We start from the raw sequence: 15,110 nt of genomic DNA on the forward strand, positions 1-15,110 counted from the left end.
CACGGAGCATTTGCAAACAATGCGAAAAAAAAGAAAAAATCCATTTCTGATAACACTTGCATGATGAAAAGAGAATCGCACTTTTTGTTTTCTCTTAGTAACGCTTACGATTAGCAGCTTAGCAAATGTACTTCCTGTGTACATTTCAAAATAAAAGCTTCAAATTCGCTAACATGCGCACTTTGCAGGATGAGATAACAGTAATTTTGGATCAATCAAACACTTTTGATGGGCTTTAATTGGCAGAGAACAAACATGGCATTGGGTTTCTCACCTATTTCATATTCTGCACTTAGCTAGCTTTTAAATGACTTTTAATGCATTGTGTGTGTTTTTTTTTTTTAATTGCATTTGAATGGGAGATTTATTAGAATTTATTGTCAATACATTAAGTGGTTGAACTGGTTTAAAATTTGATATTTGATATTTTCTGTGTCCTTTATGGTATATTGGGGACGGGTTTCAATAAGCTTCGGCTTGTCAAGTCAGCCCTTTTCTTTTCAGGTTGAATTAATTCTAAACACATATAAATGCTGTATGTTTGTTTGGATTTGTCATGCCTGAAGGGAAAATAAATAAATAAATAAAAATAAATAAATTTTAAAAATTACAATAATATCGCATCTCGGCAATAATTTATGCGACAATATATCACCTACTACAAATTGTTATCGTGACAGGCCCATTTCTAACAGTAGGAAGCTTCTTGATTTGTTTTTATCAGTGGTAACATGCCAAAGTTACTATGATATCAATATAAAAACAGTATCTCCAGTTCATCCATCACACACATTCCATAGTTGCGTTTCCATTACAGTTTTTTTGAAAAATAAAAAAACTCTCATGAAATCTCAAGATTTTGCTGAAGGAAGAAACTCTCCCAAAACCTGTTGTTTACGGATAAGTGATCATGTGACTAGGTGCATCACATCCTGTGGCGTATAATTTTGTAAAAGGTGTTTCCATTACGCTCTTGCCATATACCAACATCGAGACGTCTGAAGATCCTTTAATCGTAAATACATTTTTGCGATATTTCAGTGTTTTGTTTTTATTTTTTTCTGAAATTCACGCGTTTCCAGGGGTAATGTAACACAGCTAATGACAGCCAGTTAGTCAATTATAAATATACACATAACACATAGTACGTATATAAACATTAAACCCTTTCCAAGTAATAGGAATGTCATATGTGGGTTAGGCAAGGAAAAATGGCAGTGGACCAAAATGCAGGAACTGGAAAAAAGGCCGGCAAAGCAGGGGAACTGGTGCAAAAACTAAAATAATATTTATTTACATACAACACTCATTCTACAAAATAAGTTTAACCCAAGAACAAACAAAAACTTACACAACCAATGAACATTTTAGACAATGACCTGACAAAGACTGAACTGAAACAGGCAGCTTAAATACACAAACAGGTTTAACAAGAAAAGTAGAAAGTCATTGTCGACAAAACACCGTGATAATTACTGCGAGGTCAATGTATAAAAAACTCAATTCTGATTTATCTGTTGCCATCAATGGCAGCCAATAAGTTACAGTGTTTCAAATGAAGACTTGTAGCATTCCATTCGGTATTGATGATTTTTTTTTTTTTTTTTTTTTTTAACTTTGGCACACTATTGGAACATTACATCCCATGTCATGGCTAAGATTTGGTTGAGCTTTAACGTGTTCACTACTGTGGCTACAACATTTAAAGGGACTAAATGGGATTTTAAAAATTAATTTAAAATACTTGTGCCCACCATGCATGCTCCACCAATGCCCTGTTGAGCACACAGAGCTCTGACATTTTAGCTGAGACGGTTCCAAAACCCCTTTTTCTTACTGTCAATAGACAGACTTCGGGTTGAACACTCTGGGCAAACGAGTGCCTGTGCACGTTCATGCACATCCCTGAGTAGAATAGTGCATTTTCACTTAGCCTCCACCTAGTCTCTGCTTGGCAAAACTTTTCAAGCACCCTTAAGACTTGCTACTAATTTTTTCAGGTAGTCCCCGGGTTATGACGTACCTGACATACGTGATTCCAACTTTACAACGCTGGACTCTTGGCCGCCGTCCACACCTAGTTCTTGCCATGTCAGGATCCCCTCCTCCCCCAGCATCGTCACCGCCGCCTGTTGTCATGCTGCTGCTGCTTCCCCCCGACTTGGACTCCTCTTGCGAGTACCGATCCGTACATTTTTAGTTCGGACGGCGGGCTCGCGTTAAGAGAGGGGACACCAGCAACCTAAGCAGCCATGATATCCACCTTCTCTCACCTCCCTTCTCTTTCTACAGCACTTTTTCTCAGCAAGGCGAATCATTCGCGAGTAAAGCCCGAATAGTTTTTTTTTTTTTTTCCTTTAATGCCTGACTAGTCAACGAATATAACGGCATTTAACACAACGTACCTCACAGTACCTTATTTTTTACTTTATCTTATTAATATGACGCATAAGGCATGTTTTTGGACGGTTATTTTAGGTTCAGGGGATGTCTTGGGGTACTTAAAAGGTTAATTCCGACTTAAGCGAAAATTCAGGTTACATCGCCCTGCTAAGAAACAGAATTGATTCGTAACCCAGGTAAAAGTACAAATTGGTAAAATATTTAAAATATTGAGTGTACTGGTTCAAGTTGTACTTTTCATGCATTTCCATTTGCAAGTTCACCACATTAGTGACATTAGTTGGAAGGAGTATCGATCCGCCTTCCAGATGCAAATTAATTTATTATTACTCTTAAATGAGAAGGAACAAAGAGCTTGAAATCAGTCTTCAGTGCTGCTGGACGACATCGAAAGATAGAGAATGAACTGTAATCTGATAAAAGACCCTTTATCCCTCTGCTACCTCACCTTCAGCGTTCTACGGTGACCAGGGCTTACAGAAGGATCACTGCTTAGACCACCTAGTACATACATACACGGACATACCCCACGCACATCAACTCACTTAAGGTGCTCCCTGGCTACACCCAACCGAGGGTGACTTTTGTGTTGATTTTTTATATGTATCACAAGCCTGTACTTTGTTTTTGGGTGAATATGTATTGAGTTGGGCAGATGGTGCCATAGGTCTCTCGCTATCTCAATAGATTTGTGCACAAAAGGGAGAACAGAGTGAGTGTGAGGAGAAAGTTAATAGTGTTGTAGCATCCATACAAATCACCCTGCTGCATTTAAAGCTTAATGACCTGAACAGACATATGACCAAAGTTGAGGAGGTTCCAATGTGAATACTGAAAGTTGTAGTTGTGTTCAATCAATACATGTAATTCTGTGAAGATATGTGGTTTAAAGCAGTCCAGGTCCCAAAGCTGTCCTAATCTTCTAGTTTATACTAGTGTTGCACCGATATCGTTACCGATAAGGCACTAAAATTACATAATCAGTATCGGTGAATACTAAGAATTGATACTATGTACTCTTCAAGATTGAGTTTCAAAACACCTTGCTTTCAGTTACACATACTGTACATCTAATCATCCTGCTTTGAATTAAAATGACTTTATCGCCAATAGACATACAATTCATTTGAAGTGGGAGGTGGCAGCGAAATCTACATTCGTTCCCACTTCAAATGGATTGGATGTAAAGCACCGTCAACGGCAGCCACTGAGTCAATAGCAGGTTCGTTTATATTGATAAATAATGAAGAGTTCCACATATTGTAAACATGAAATAAGTAGAGCAAACTGCATACGTGTTTTGATCCTTTTAATCCTAACAATATCTGGAGCTACAATTCAATTTTGAGACAGAAGACATGTAACCAAAGTTTGGGGGGGGACCATGCCTCCCACCCCCCCACCCCCGGTGGCCAAAAAGTGTCATTGCAATTATTTGACTTTCCTGCATATGATTTTAAAATTAAGAGTTTTCCGGTAAATTATTATCTATAAAAGTTGTAAAGCAATAAAACAAACAACAAAAATAAATGAAATTAACAAAAAACAAATTTTTTATAATGGGTCAAAATTATTTTTCGAACATATCATGTGACTAGCACCTTAGAAGGTCATTTGCTTTGCTTGGCCAAAACCACCTGAGGACCGAAGAGGCAAGATGGATATATCTAATTTTTTTCAAACCTAAGCTTTCAAAAGCGACAACAACTCCTGAGCAAGAACCAAGGATTGAAAATGTGGACCATGAAACGCCAGAGAGCACCGCCAAAATGGTAAGCAGAGTTCAATTTGCCCCACTAAAGACACTAACTGTACAACAGAGCCACCACCGGTGGGTGTACCATATTAAATGGATGACGATCTTGGCGAAAATTATAGCTGTCCTAAGCAGCCTGATTTACAATTCCCCCAAAAAATGATGGGAAACAAAAAACGCTCACGTTCAACTTATTATAATTATTCTTGTAAGTTAATTTTATTGCTGACACTGCGTTTCGGGATCATCAACATGTTGCCCCCCCACCCCACCCCAAAAGTAAAACTCTGCCTATGCATGTAACAAGCTTAATAGGTAAAACATACATGGTTGAAATAAACTCAAACTTCAGTCCAACAAATATGACAAAATTAATGGACCATTTCTCTTTGATGGCTTTTTTAATGTGCAAAAGACTCAGGATATTGCAATAATAGTTTTTTCCCCTCCTTGCGAATAAGGATTTCAGCATGATATGGCACAATATGTATGTACAAGGTCTTCTATACCCCAAGCAAAGTGGCCAAAAGAACATAAACAAATGTGCTAAAATAGTAAAGCTGTTTCGAGATTTCAATTAAAATACTTAAAAAACAAGGTACAATTAGTCATTTGGTGAGTGCTGTGATTTAGCTAAAGTGCAAATAGAGTTCTACTAAATGATGCAAATTAATACTTGGTATCAAGTATGCTAACAAAAATATTCCTATTCTTGTTTCGATATTACAGAATACACAAGTAGAAAAAAAGTAGGAACATCAACAAGAAAACACACTGATGTATCTGTTAGTTTATTCTTTTAGATATAGTCGACAAACACACTCGCATGCCGTCATCTCCCCAGTGGCAGATGGGCTTGATGGAACTCAGTCAGCTTGTTAGTCATCATGACCTCAACAACAGTGTCGCTGCAACATGCATATGGATGCATTTTCCCACTCTTGCTTTCCCACTCTATGACTTACAATCTTCATGTCGCAAAACCACAAAGTTAATTACTGGAGACGGGTGAAAGAGGGCTTTTTGGATTTCCATTTGCTGACACTACTATCTCATTTTCAGTACACACGATGACATTCTTGCTGGGTGTGCTACGAGAAATTATGAGAGACTCTTAGATTCTTGCTGGTTTCAGCATGATCAATACTTATGCCATTAAAACACATGCATCCACTTCTCATGAATTTGCAAGAAACCAGCCGAGCAAGGCCTTTCAACTCGTTCCCCTCAAGAATAATTAGACTCAGGTTTGGAAAAGAATCTTTTTACTCACCTGCTGAACCCAAGAGCAAAGAGAACCAGTTTTACCTGACGTTCTTTAAGCGGCTTGCGCCATTGCTGTGTTGCTCGAAACAAAGTAAAGAGACAATTGGATTACACGACAATCAGAGGGAGTATGACATCAGTTACTGCTCAACACGCTGTCCTCAAATATATTTTTTACATTTAAAAGTTTGATACGGCCCCTCTGTCAATTATATGAAGCATTTGACGTGTGTATAGTGTTCTTGCCAATGTACTCTTTTGGTGTGTGCAGTTCAGTAATTGCCGTGTACTCTATCGACCTCGGAATGTAAACGGCTAAATATCTTAGTAATAGCTTTAGTGGTATTAGGAAGGTTTACCTACAACATTTCACATTAGTTTACCTAAATCTCCATCATGCTGAAGCCTACTCCAAAGATGATGACCGCTTTCACAACTATGGGTTGTATAAAGCATTCATTGCTCGGCTGGTAAAATTTGTCATTGCTCCGGAACAACTTGAGGGACTTCAATGCTTTAAAAGTGGACTACATTTGTCATCGCAGTACCAAAATACTTCTAGTAAATTTAATGAAATATTACAAAAAAAGGGGCCATTTCTACAGTAAACTTCATGGCATTTATGTACATGCAATAGAGTCTAACTCACGCTTTTTTATTTTAAAACCTATTTCCACGTAAAAGCAGGAAACCAACAACAACCAACTGTGATAACTGCATTCACATTTTATTTACATTTGATATTATTATATGCCTTTCAATTATTTTTTTTAAATAAATTAAAATTGTTACTTATTGTTTATTGATTTATTAACATTTTATGGGGCAGTCATTTAACTTATTTGTTGCCGTTCACTGTGCTAGGCGTCCAATCCATTTGGAACAGGATGGCAGCGAATGATAATTGATCAATAAGCATTTAAGATTCATTTTAAAAAATAATAAATGAATAAATAAAAGACTGATAGTTTCTAAAGCTATTTGAAAAGTGCAAAAGACTGGAACAATAACAAAATATTTATTCAAATCAAAATATGTTCATTTGCCCCTCCCAGTCCAAATTGATTAGAATTCTTGTTTTTTTCTCTTTTTTTCTTTTTTAACCTGTGTTGTTCAGCTGCTTGACACGGAGAATGGAGATCTGAGTGTCCGATTGATCTGAACAGTTTTAATGTATCACATAGGAGTATGACATGCATCCATTGCGATCATTCAACGTACCTCATTTATTAAGAGGAAGCAGCGAACAGAAAGGGATTATGGGGAAACAAAAGAAAAGAGGGAGAGAGAGACAGAAAAAGCACATCAACAACAAGAAATACAGTGTATCACAAAAGTGAGTACACCCCTTGCATTTCTGCAGATATTTAATTTTATCTTTTCATGGGACAACACTGACAAAATGACACTTTGACACAATGAAAAGTAGTCTGTGTGCAGCTTATATAACAGAGTTAATTTATTTTCCCCTCAAAAAAGCTCAAAGTATAGCCATTAATAGCTAAACCCCTGGCAACAAAAGTAGTACTGTCAGCATTGCTGCAGACCCTCTTCTGAAGACGGTACACAAGAAAGCCTGCAAACAGTTTGCTGAAGACATGTCAACAAAGCACATGGATTACTGGAACCATGTCCTATGGTCTGATGAGACGGGCGGGCTTTCTTGTGTACCGTCTTCAAAAGAGGCTTCCTCCTGGGGTGACAGCCATGCACACCAATTTGACGTAGAGTGTGGCGTATGGTCTGAGCACTAACAGGCTGACCCCCCCACCTCTTCAATCTCTGCAGCAATGCTGCTTATTATATAAGCTGCACAATGACTCCTTTTCATTTTGTCAACGTGTCATTTTGTCAGTGTTGTCCCATGAAAAGATATACTTAAATATCTGCGGAAATGTGAGGGGTGTACTCACTTTTGTGATACACTGTACATGAATCGCCTACTCTAACTAACTATGAATATGTTAGAACTATCGTTAGCTAGTTGTATTTCTGGTTGACACCATGTGGGGGGCCTGGTGACCTAGGAAAGGTGGGGGGGTGTCCGAGAGATAAGTGATTGGAAGGGGTGAAGTGTACCTAAATCTTCCATGTGGTCTAGAACCCAGTATTGTGCGAATGTGAGTATGTTGGCACCCTATTCTATGGTGTCTCTTTGCTAATCCTGACACCGAGGTTTCCTACTTAAGTGTGTCTAATTTCACCTTGTCATGCATGAGTCCCATCTAACATGTGATAGTCCCGCTGGCGAATGGAGATGCCGCGTGGGTGCCACCCCAGGGCCCCGGCCCTTCCCCAGCCCATTTGATCGGCATTCTAGCATCGGCAATGGCACTGAAAGATGAGCATTCACTGTCAGTCCTCCCAGTTTAAAATAATTGGATTTCTATTGTTGTCAATGGCAGATTATAAGTTAATACTGTACCTTGAAATGCAGGCAGCGATCGTACAATTGCCTTCCTCAAGACCATTTTAACTGGGATGGCTGGCATTAAGTGATCATGTTTCCCTACAATTGCTGGCGATAGACGTCCAATCCAATTTGACAGAACCCCTCAGTCAAATTGGATTGGATATCTATCACCGTTATGGCAGCCAATGAGTTAACTGCTAGGGGAACCATTTATTTTCTCGCACGTATGCCGGATCATCGTATATTGCAACAGACAAACTCACATGAACATGAATAAAAAAGTTAATACATGCACAGTTCACATAATACCAAGGCTCACGACTAAATTGAAAAAAATACTCGAAAGAGCAGAATATAACTGCACTATTGTCCGCAACCCACAATATTATATGGTCAACTGATACAGATCGCAATATAAATATGAGAAAGAGAAATACAAAAAAATCCGAATAAGAGAAGAAAACTTGATGCAGCCAAAAGGTTATGAAACTGACAGCGATTACATTATTGGCCTTCCAGGGTATGCAAGCAACGAAACATATCTGATTTGTACCCAACAGACTGCACTCCAATTTTGCATTTCCTCCAGTTGGGAGAGAGCGTGGTTTTAAAACAGCCTTTGAAACACTGCACTGTTCTGTATAAGCACTCTTCAGTACAACGGCCAGGAAAGCAGCAGGAAACCTTAACCTGATGATATGTTTAGCAGTAAAGAGAACATTTGCATTTGTTTTCCTGCACTGGCCTCAGCAAGGGGCTGTTTATGTAAGATAATTACACAGTGAAAGTGTCTTTTTTTGTTGCTGTTAGTTTTTTTTTTTTTTTTTTTTTTAAGGAGTGTATTTTCATTTTAGCAATAGTATTTTTAGAACAAATGTTAAATCCGAGGTTGTAGACAAGCTGGAAAGAGGTTTTAACAGTTTGAAAGAATATATTAAATGTTTAGGCTTTATCTATAAAGTAAAAAACAAATGTCAGGAATAGGGTTGGGCATCAAGCACTGAGCATCGATAGGACCCGGTTCTAACACTTCGGTTCTCCCGAAACCATTCGAATTTTTAAATTTCGATTCCATGTTTCGATGCCCTGACCGCCGAGCGGAAAAAAATACTGCCGAAAACCACGAAGAAGCTACAAGAAGCGTGTGTTTATGCATTGCAATTTCATTACAACCATGGACACGGTGCTGCGGCGCTCAAAAGTTTGGCTTAACTTTAGGGAAAAAAATGACCAGTCAGCTCAGTACAACATTTGTAACACAACTATATCATGCAAGGGTGGCTGCACGGCCAATCATGCACGACCGGCTTCATGGAATACAGCCTAAGTGCCAAGTGCAAAGCTAGCCGAGTGCTACATAGTTGACACGCTGCGCCATCAGAACCAGGTAAGTAAAACAATACATTAAATCTGCCTTCTGCTGTTCCCGCAGTCCAACCCCTGATTAAGCAGTAGATGATGGATGGATGGATGGATGGATGGATGGATGGATGGATGGATGGATGGATGGATGGATGGATGGATGGATGGATGGATGGATGGATGGATGGATGGATGGATGGATGGATGGATGGATGGATGGATGGATGGATGGATGGATGGATGGATGGATGGATGGATGGATGGATGGATGGATGGATGGATGGATGGATGGATGGAAAATAGTACGAGAATAAGTCGTATTATTACATCAGGCTATGGTCGATATCATGTATATAGAATTAGATGCAAAATGACAGATTTGGCAGCGTTGGAACATATAAAGAGAAATAGATGCGAAATGACAGATTCGCTGGCGGTAGTAAACAGCCGCCATCTTAAAGCAGTGGACGCCTCCATTAAAATCAACAGTATTAAAATGATTTTCTTTTTGGAATCTGTTGTGTTGCTTATTTGGAAAGAAGGAGCTATATGAAGCATTCGATTACTTTTTTAATGAACTCGTAGCAGTGAAAACATAGCATCACATCACAAAGCTTCCTAGCCAGAAGCTCTCATCTCTTCTTCTCCGCATTATACGTACATAATCCTACAGCGCCACTCACTGGCCTAACTGGTATTCTCACAACAAACATTGCATGTGTCTGTAAACACAACAGAATCGGTTTTACAAATAAGGAAACCTTATTATTTTGCCTCATCTACATCAAATTATAATCAATAGAAGAATTTATACTAATGCTTCGTTGTAGCTCCCAGCTAAGGTACATGTATGGCAAAAGAATATAAGTAAATGTTTTCTCCGTGAGCTTTTGAAAAATAAACATCTTTGGAAAAGTTCACTCCTTTGGAAAGAAACATCATCACATTCAAGTTCAAAGATTGATATTTATATACAGGTTAAAAATAACCCTGTGAGAAGTTCATATAATTTATACATTTTATATTAATTGTATTAATATTAAATCATAATAATTATAAATTCATATAGATAATAAAAATAATAAATTTTAAATTCATATAATTTTTTAAAAAATTGAGAAGTTAAGACATTAATATAAATTTTTAAAGTAAAGATTTTTTTTACCCTGCCTTTTTTTTGGGGGGACCCTGCCGTTTAAAAGAATCGGAATCGAGAATCGTTCGGAACCGGAATTGAAACATGGAACCGGAATTGAAACCGGAATCATTCAATTTCAAACATGCCCAACCCTAGTCAGGATTTGGAGCTTGAAATAACATCAGAATTTTATCTTGAGTAACTCATTCAGAAGCACTTTAAGCTAGTGGTGCAACAATTAATTAATCGACAATTTATCGATTGACAAATTAATCAACAACTAGTTTGATAACCAATTAATCGTTTAGGACCTTCTTCACCTTAAACCTGTCTAAATTCATGAAATTATAACATATGCTGTATACAACTTCTCAGTTGTAAATATCAGATTTCTTCATTATATTTTTATTAGGTCAAAGTTAGGACATGAACAAAATCTGCTTTTTGCCAATTTTTTGACATCTTACAGTCTAAGTGAGCTTAATAAGGCTGCAACAACTAATTGATTACATGGATTGATACATTAGTTGCCAACGAATTTGATAATCGATTTTTGCCGGCAACTATGAGTAGTCCCGTTTGGGTCCTTGTTTGTGTGTAATGCGAGTCTGTGTGCGTGACAGTGATTAGCACAAAAGAGAGAGAGTTCACTGCTACACTCAGGCTACTGAATCAATAAAACTGTATTACGAAGTGTAGAAAGTTAGATTGTCTTTTGTATCGTTAGATCTATTGTGCCTCTGTCTTAGGTGAGTAAATGAAGCCACTTGTATTGTTTGTATTCTTTGTTGACGAGACGTCACTACTTAGCACGGAGGATTAAGCTGTTTAGCGATTATGCTAACCAGTGTCTTAAGTGTCCGTTTGTATTGTGTTTGGAGAAACATATTAGCAGTTGAGTTGTCTCATTTCTTTTTATTAAGAAACCACAAACAGAAACCCATTCATAAAACAGCTTTTAGATTCTCCTTTCAACACAAGCTCCTATTCAAAATGTAAATTGTCATATAAGAGAGTGTGCTTTGAAATTGGATTTGGATTGTATTGATGAACAAATGTTTGATAAAGAAAACTTATTTCCTATATCCTTATTTGATTTTGTTGTTTGGTTTGTTTCAAGAAAAATGATTCATTGACACATCAGCAGCACTTTGATTTTAATGAACAGGACTTTTGTCTGATTTATGTACTGAGAAATTCTTTTGAAGTTTTATACTAAGAACCGTTATTAAAAACAAAATGTATGTATTTAAAACAGTACAGTTGTAGACTACAGTTAAGTCCGGAAGCTGTAACAAAATATTATTTTTGAAGGAAATAGTCATCCATTTTGTCTTCACTACATGCCTAAAAAACTTAAAGGTAAATTGTGAAGGTAATTGAAAAAAATGTGACATTTATCTGATTAATTGATGATAAAAATAATTGTTAGTTGCAGCCCTACTTTAAGCTAATAGCAGGTACTAAGTATGCCTAGTGTTGCACCAATACTGATACTAAAATGGCGTCATTGATATTGAAGAGTACTACGAAATAACATGCCGATGCTGAGCAATATGTACTTGTCGAGATCTTTTTTCCAACTGCTGGTCGCCAGACCCAAGATGGCCGCCAGCCATTAACACCACCTTTAAAAAGGAGCGCTTGTTGCCCTTCCCAAGCTGATAATAGACAATTAGACATACAATTGTGTGGCGTCCAATCATCCTTCTTTTGTGAATTTAAATGAGTTTATCAATAGTAGACGTCCAATCCTTTTGAACCGAGAGGGTCGGAGCCAATGAAAATAATTTTAAGGGGAATAAATGCCTACACATTTGAGCCCTCAGCACATTCAGTTCCTTGGTGCATGGGTAGAAGACGTGATACTGTCAAAATGTTGGTTTTTATCTGCCAGGTTTTTTGAGGAAAGAGGATAGAGCTATGGGGACAAAATATTTTAGGCACTTTATTTGAGCACGAATGAGTGAAACGGATTGTTTCTATCAAGAAATACAAGAAGTGAAAGTGCCAGAGGTTAGGGTTGTTTGCTTACCAGGGGCCTCCAAACACAACCATTACAGGCTGTTTCTTCGCTTGGTGCCCGTTTCCTTAGAAACAACACCCTCCTCCTTTACATTAATAGAGTCCTTATATTGCTGCAGGTTGTTATGGCAACAGGGTGATGTGACATAATCCAATGTGGTGTTGTTTAATCAGGTCCCTTGCTCTGGCCCGAAGCACAGTCTTTTCTCTAATTGTGTCTTCGTCTTCATGAGAAAGCCGCATGAGAATTCATCAGTGTGTCAATAATTGCTCTACCACATTGTGTGGGAAAGGTTAAGAAAAGTAGTGTGAAGCTGTTTTAATCAAGGCTGTTTTGTGCACTACAAAGAGGATTCAATGTAACGTTGAAAAAAAGAAACTCGACAGAGATGTAAAGCTAAACCTTTTGAGACTTGGTGACTTTGAATAACTTTATTTTCTTGTTCTTATTTTTGATGTCAGTGTGAGTGAATCTGTTTTCGTGAGTTGTCATTTCAAGCACATTCGGTAAAGTGACTGCAAAATAGCTATCAGGCTGATTCTCTTTCATATAGATACATTGCCAATGATGCCATTTTAGGTGGGTTAACAAATTAGATATGTTTGCTGCTGCATATATGATCGTCATGGAGCAATGTCAACAGAGACGTTTTGATTTATACTCTTGCCTTTGTTCATTAGTCACTTTAATAGTGAAGCCAAAAGGTGTTTTCAAACAGGAGACCATAGTGAAATACAGTAGGTCATGATTTTTGCGGTGATGTCGTTTGTCACGCCTCCAAACTCATCGCGTGCAGCCCTCTTGAGCAATAGTGTCCGACACTTAATCGGTCCTTGTTATAACTCCCCCAGGAGGTTAATTCCACACAGAGCGCTTAGATCGCGCTAGTGATCAATTTTATGAGGAAGAAAAATACATTAAAAATACCCAAAAAGGTATGCAAGTGAACTGAACTGAACTGAACTGAACATGCAAAAGCAAAAAGGTTCAATGCAGTTCATCCATATGAACTATTACACCCCATACATAAAAAGACATAATGCTCTTTGTTTTTCAACTTGCAACATTTGGCTTGGCTTGGCATTCCTGTGATTTTAATTAGTTACAGTTACCACTTACTTCTCCCAACAAGTAATTGAGTTAGTAACTCAGATACCTCATTCATTCATTCATTTTCCATGCCGCTTATTTCCACTAGCGTCGCGGAGGTGCTGGAGCCTATCCCAGCCAACAACAGGCAGTAGGCGGGGTACACCCTGAATTGGTTCCCAGCCAACTGCAGCAGTTACCACAATGTAAGAGTAATTAGTTACTCAGCAAAGTAACTGACGTTACTTTTCATGTTCTACAAATTATTACATTATACATTTAACAACATATTTCACATCAAAGATGTTTATACTAACTGATTGGATTGAACTGATTTTTTCATTAAAAAAACCCAAAACATTTTTGACACCTTTTTTCAATCACCAATATAAGAGTGTAACGGTATACTTAAACTTTCAAATCCTCCTTTTTCCTGTTGTACTGAACCTGCACCATGCCGTGACACCCGTACCGAAGTACGTACTGAACCGTGTCTATTGTCATATCCCTATTATATATAGATTAGGGTGACCATTTTTGATTTCCAAAAAAGAGGACACTCAGCCCAGCCTCAAGATACTTGAATTTTACTCGAAGTTCACTCAAAGATGCCTATATCACTTTGATATATTTAAAGTGTGCCCCCTCACTCTGGATGGAAAAATGCAGTTTGAAAAAAATATATATAATGACTTTAAAAATCAAAACACATACACACAGTAGGCTATGTGCCAACTAAACATTTTTATAAATTGTCCTTGACAAATTGTTATTCCCATTCAATTGATATTCTCATTCAATGTTATAGATTGCACACAAACAAAAACCGAAATAAACTGACGAACTAGTCAACCAGCATGTTTCCAAACATAGCAGATCAAAACTTCATTTCCCATAATGCCTAGCGCGGTTTAGCTTACTGTATATATATATATATATATATATATATATATATATATATATATATATATATATATATATATATATATATATATATATTCTCCCAACAAGTAATTGAGTTAGTAACTCAGATACCTCATTCATTCATTCATTTTCCATGCCGCTTATTTCCACTAGCGTCGCGGAGGTGCTGGAGCCTATCCCAGCCAACAACAGGCAGTAGGCGGGGTACACCCTGAATTGGTTCATTATTATCAACTAATTGTACCCACCTGGGCGCCACAAACTGTATGTAAAAAAAAAAAAAAAAAAAAAAAAAAAAGCCCGGGAGTTTAAGATGACGGTCGGCACGTTAAATGCTAATGCTAATGAGAACGCAAATGCTATGCTAACACTCTGAGCTACCTAGCCAATCTACAGTGCGTTTGCAATGGCATCAGCACTGCCTTAACCCCTCCCGCTCTGCTCTCACTTTCTGCCAGGCAGCTGTGACAAAATCAGACAACTAAATTGTACTAATGTGCCCCTTCACATCATAAGTAACGGTAACGGTGTTGCAGAGATGGCAAAAGTAATTAATTAGATTGGTCAGTGCTGAAAAAAATGATGCCGTTAGATACCTTGTTTTACTCTAACGCTGTTATTAACGACACTGGTTGTAACTACTTCACGTCTCATGCACATCATGAACAACCACTGTGTCAACTGCTCTGGACGCTAGAACAGTCAGGTGACTGAACCTTGCTCAAGGGCACCT

This window comes from Corythoichthys intestinalis, chromosome 12 (genome assembly GCF_030265065.1).
Source record: "Corythoichthys intestinalis isolate RoL2023-P3 chromosome 12, ASM3026506v1, whole genome shotgun sequence".
Classification (NCBI taxonomy): Eukaryota; Metazoa; Chordata; class Actinopteri; order Syngnathiformes; family Syngnathidae; genus Corythoichthys; species Corythoichthys intestinalis.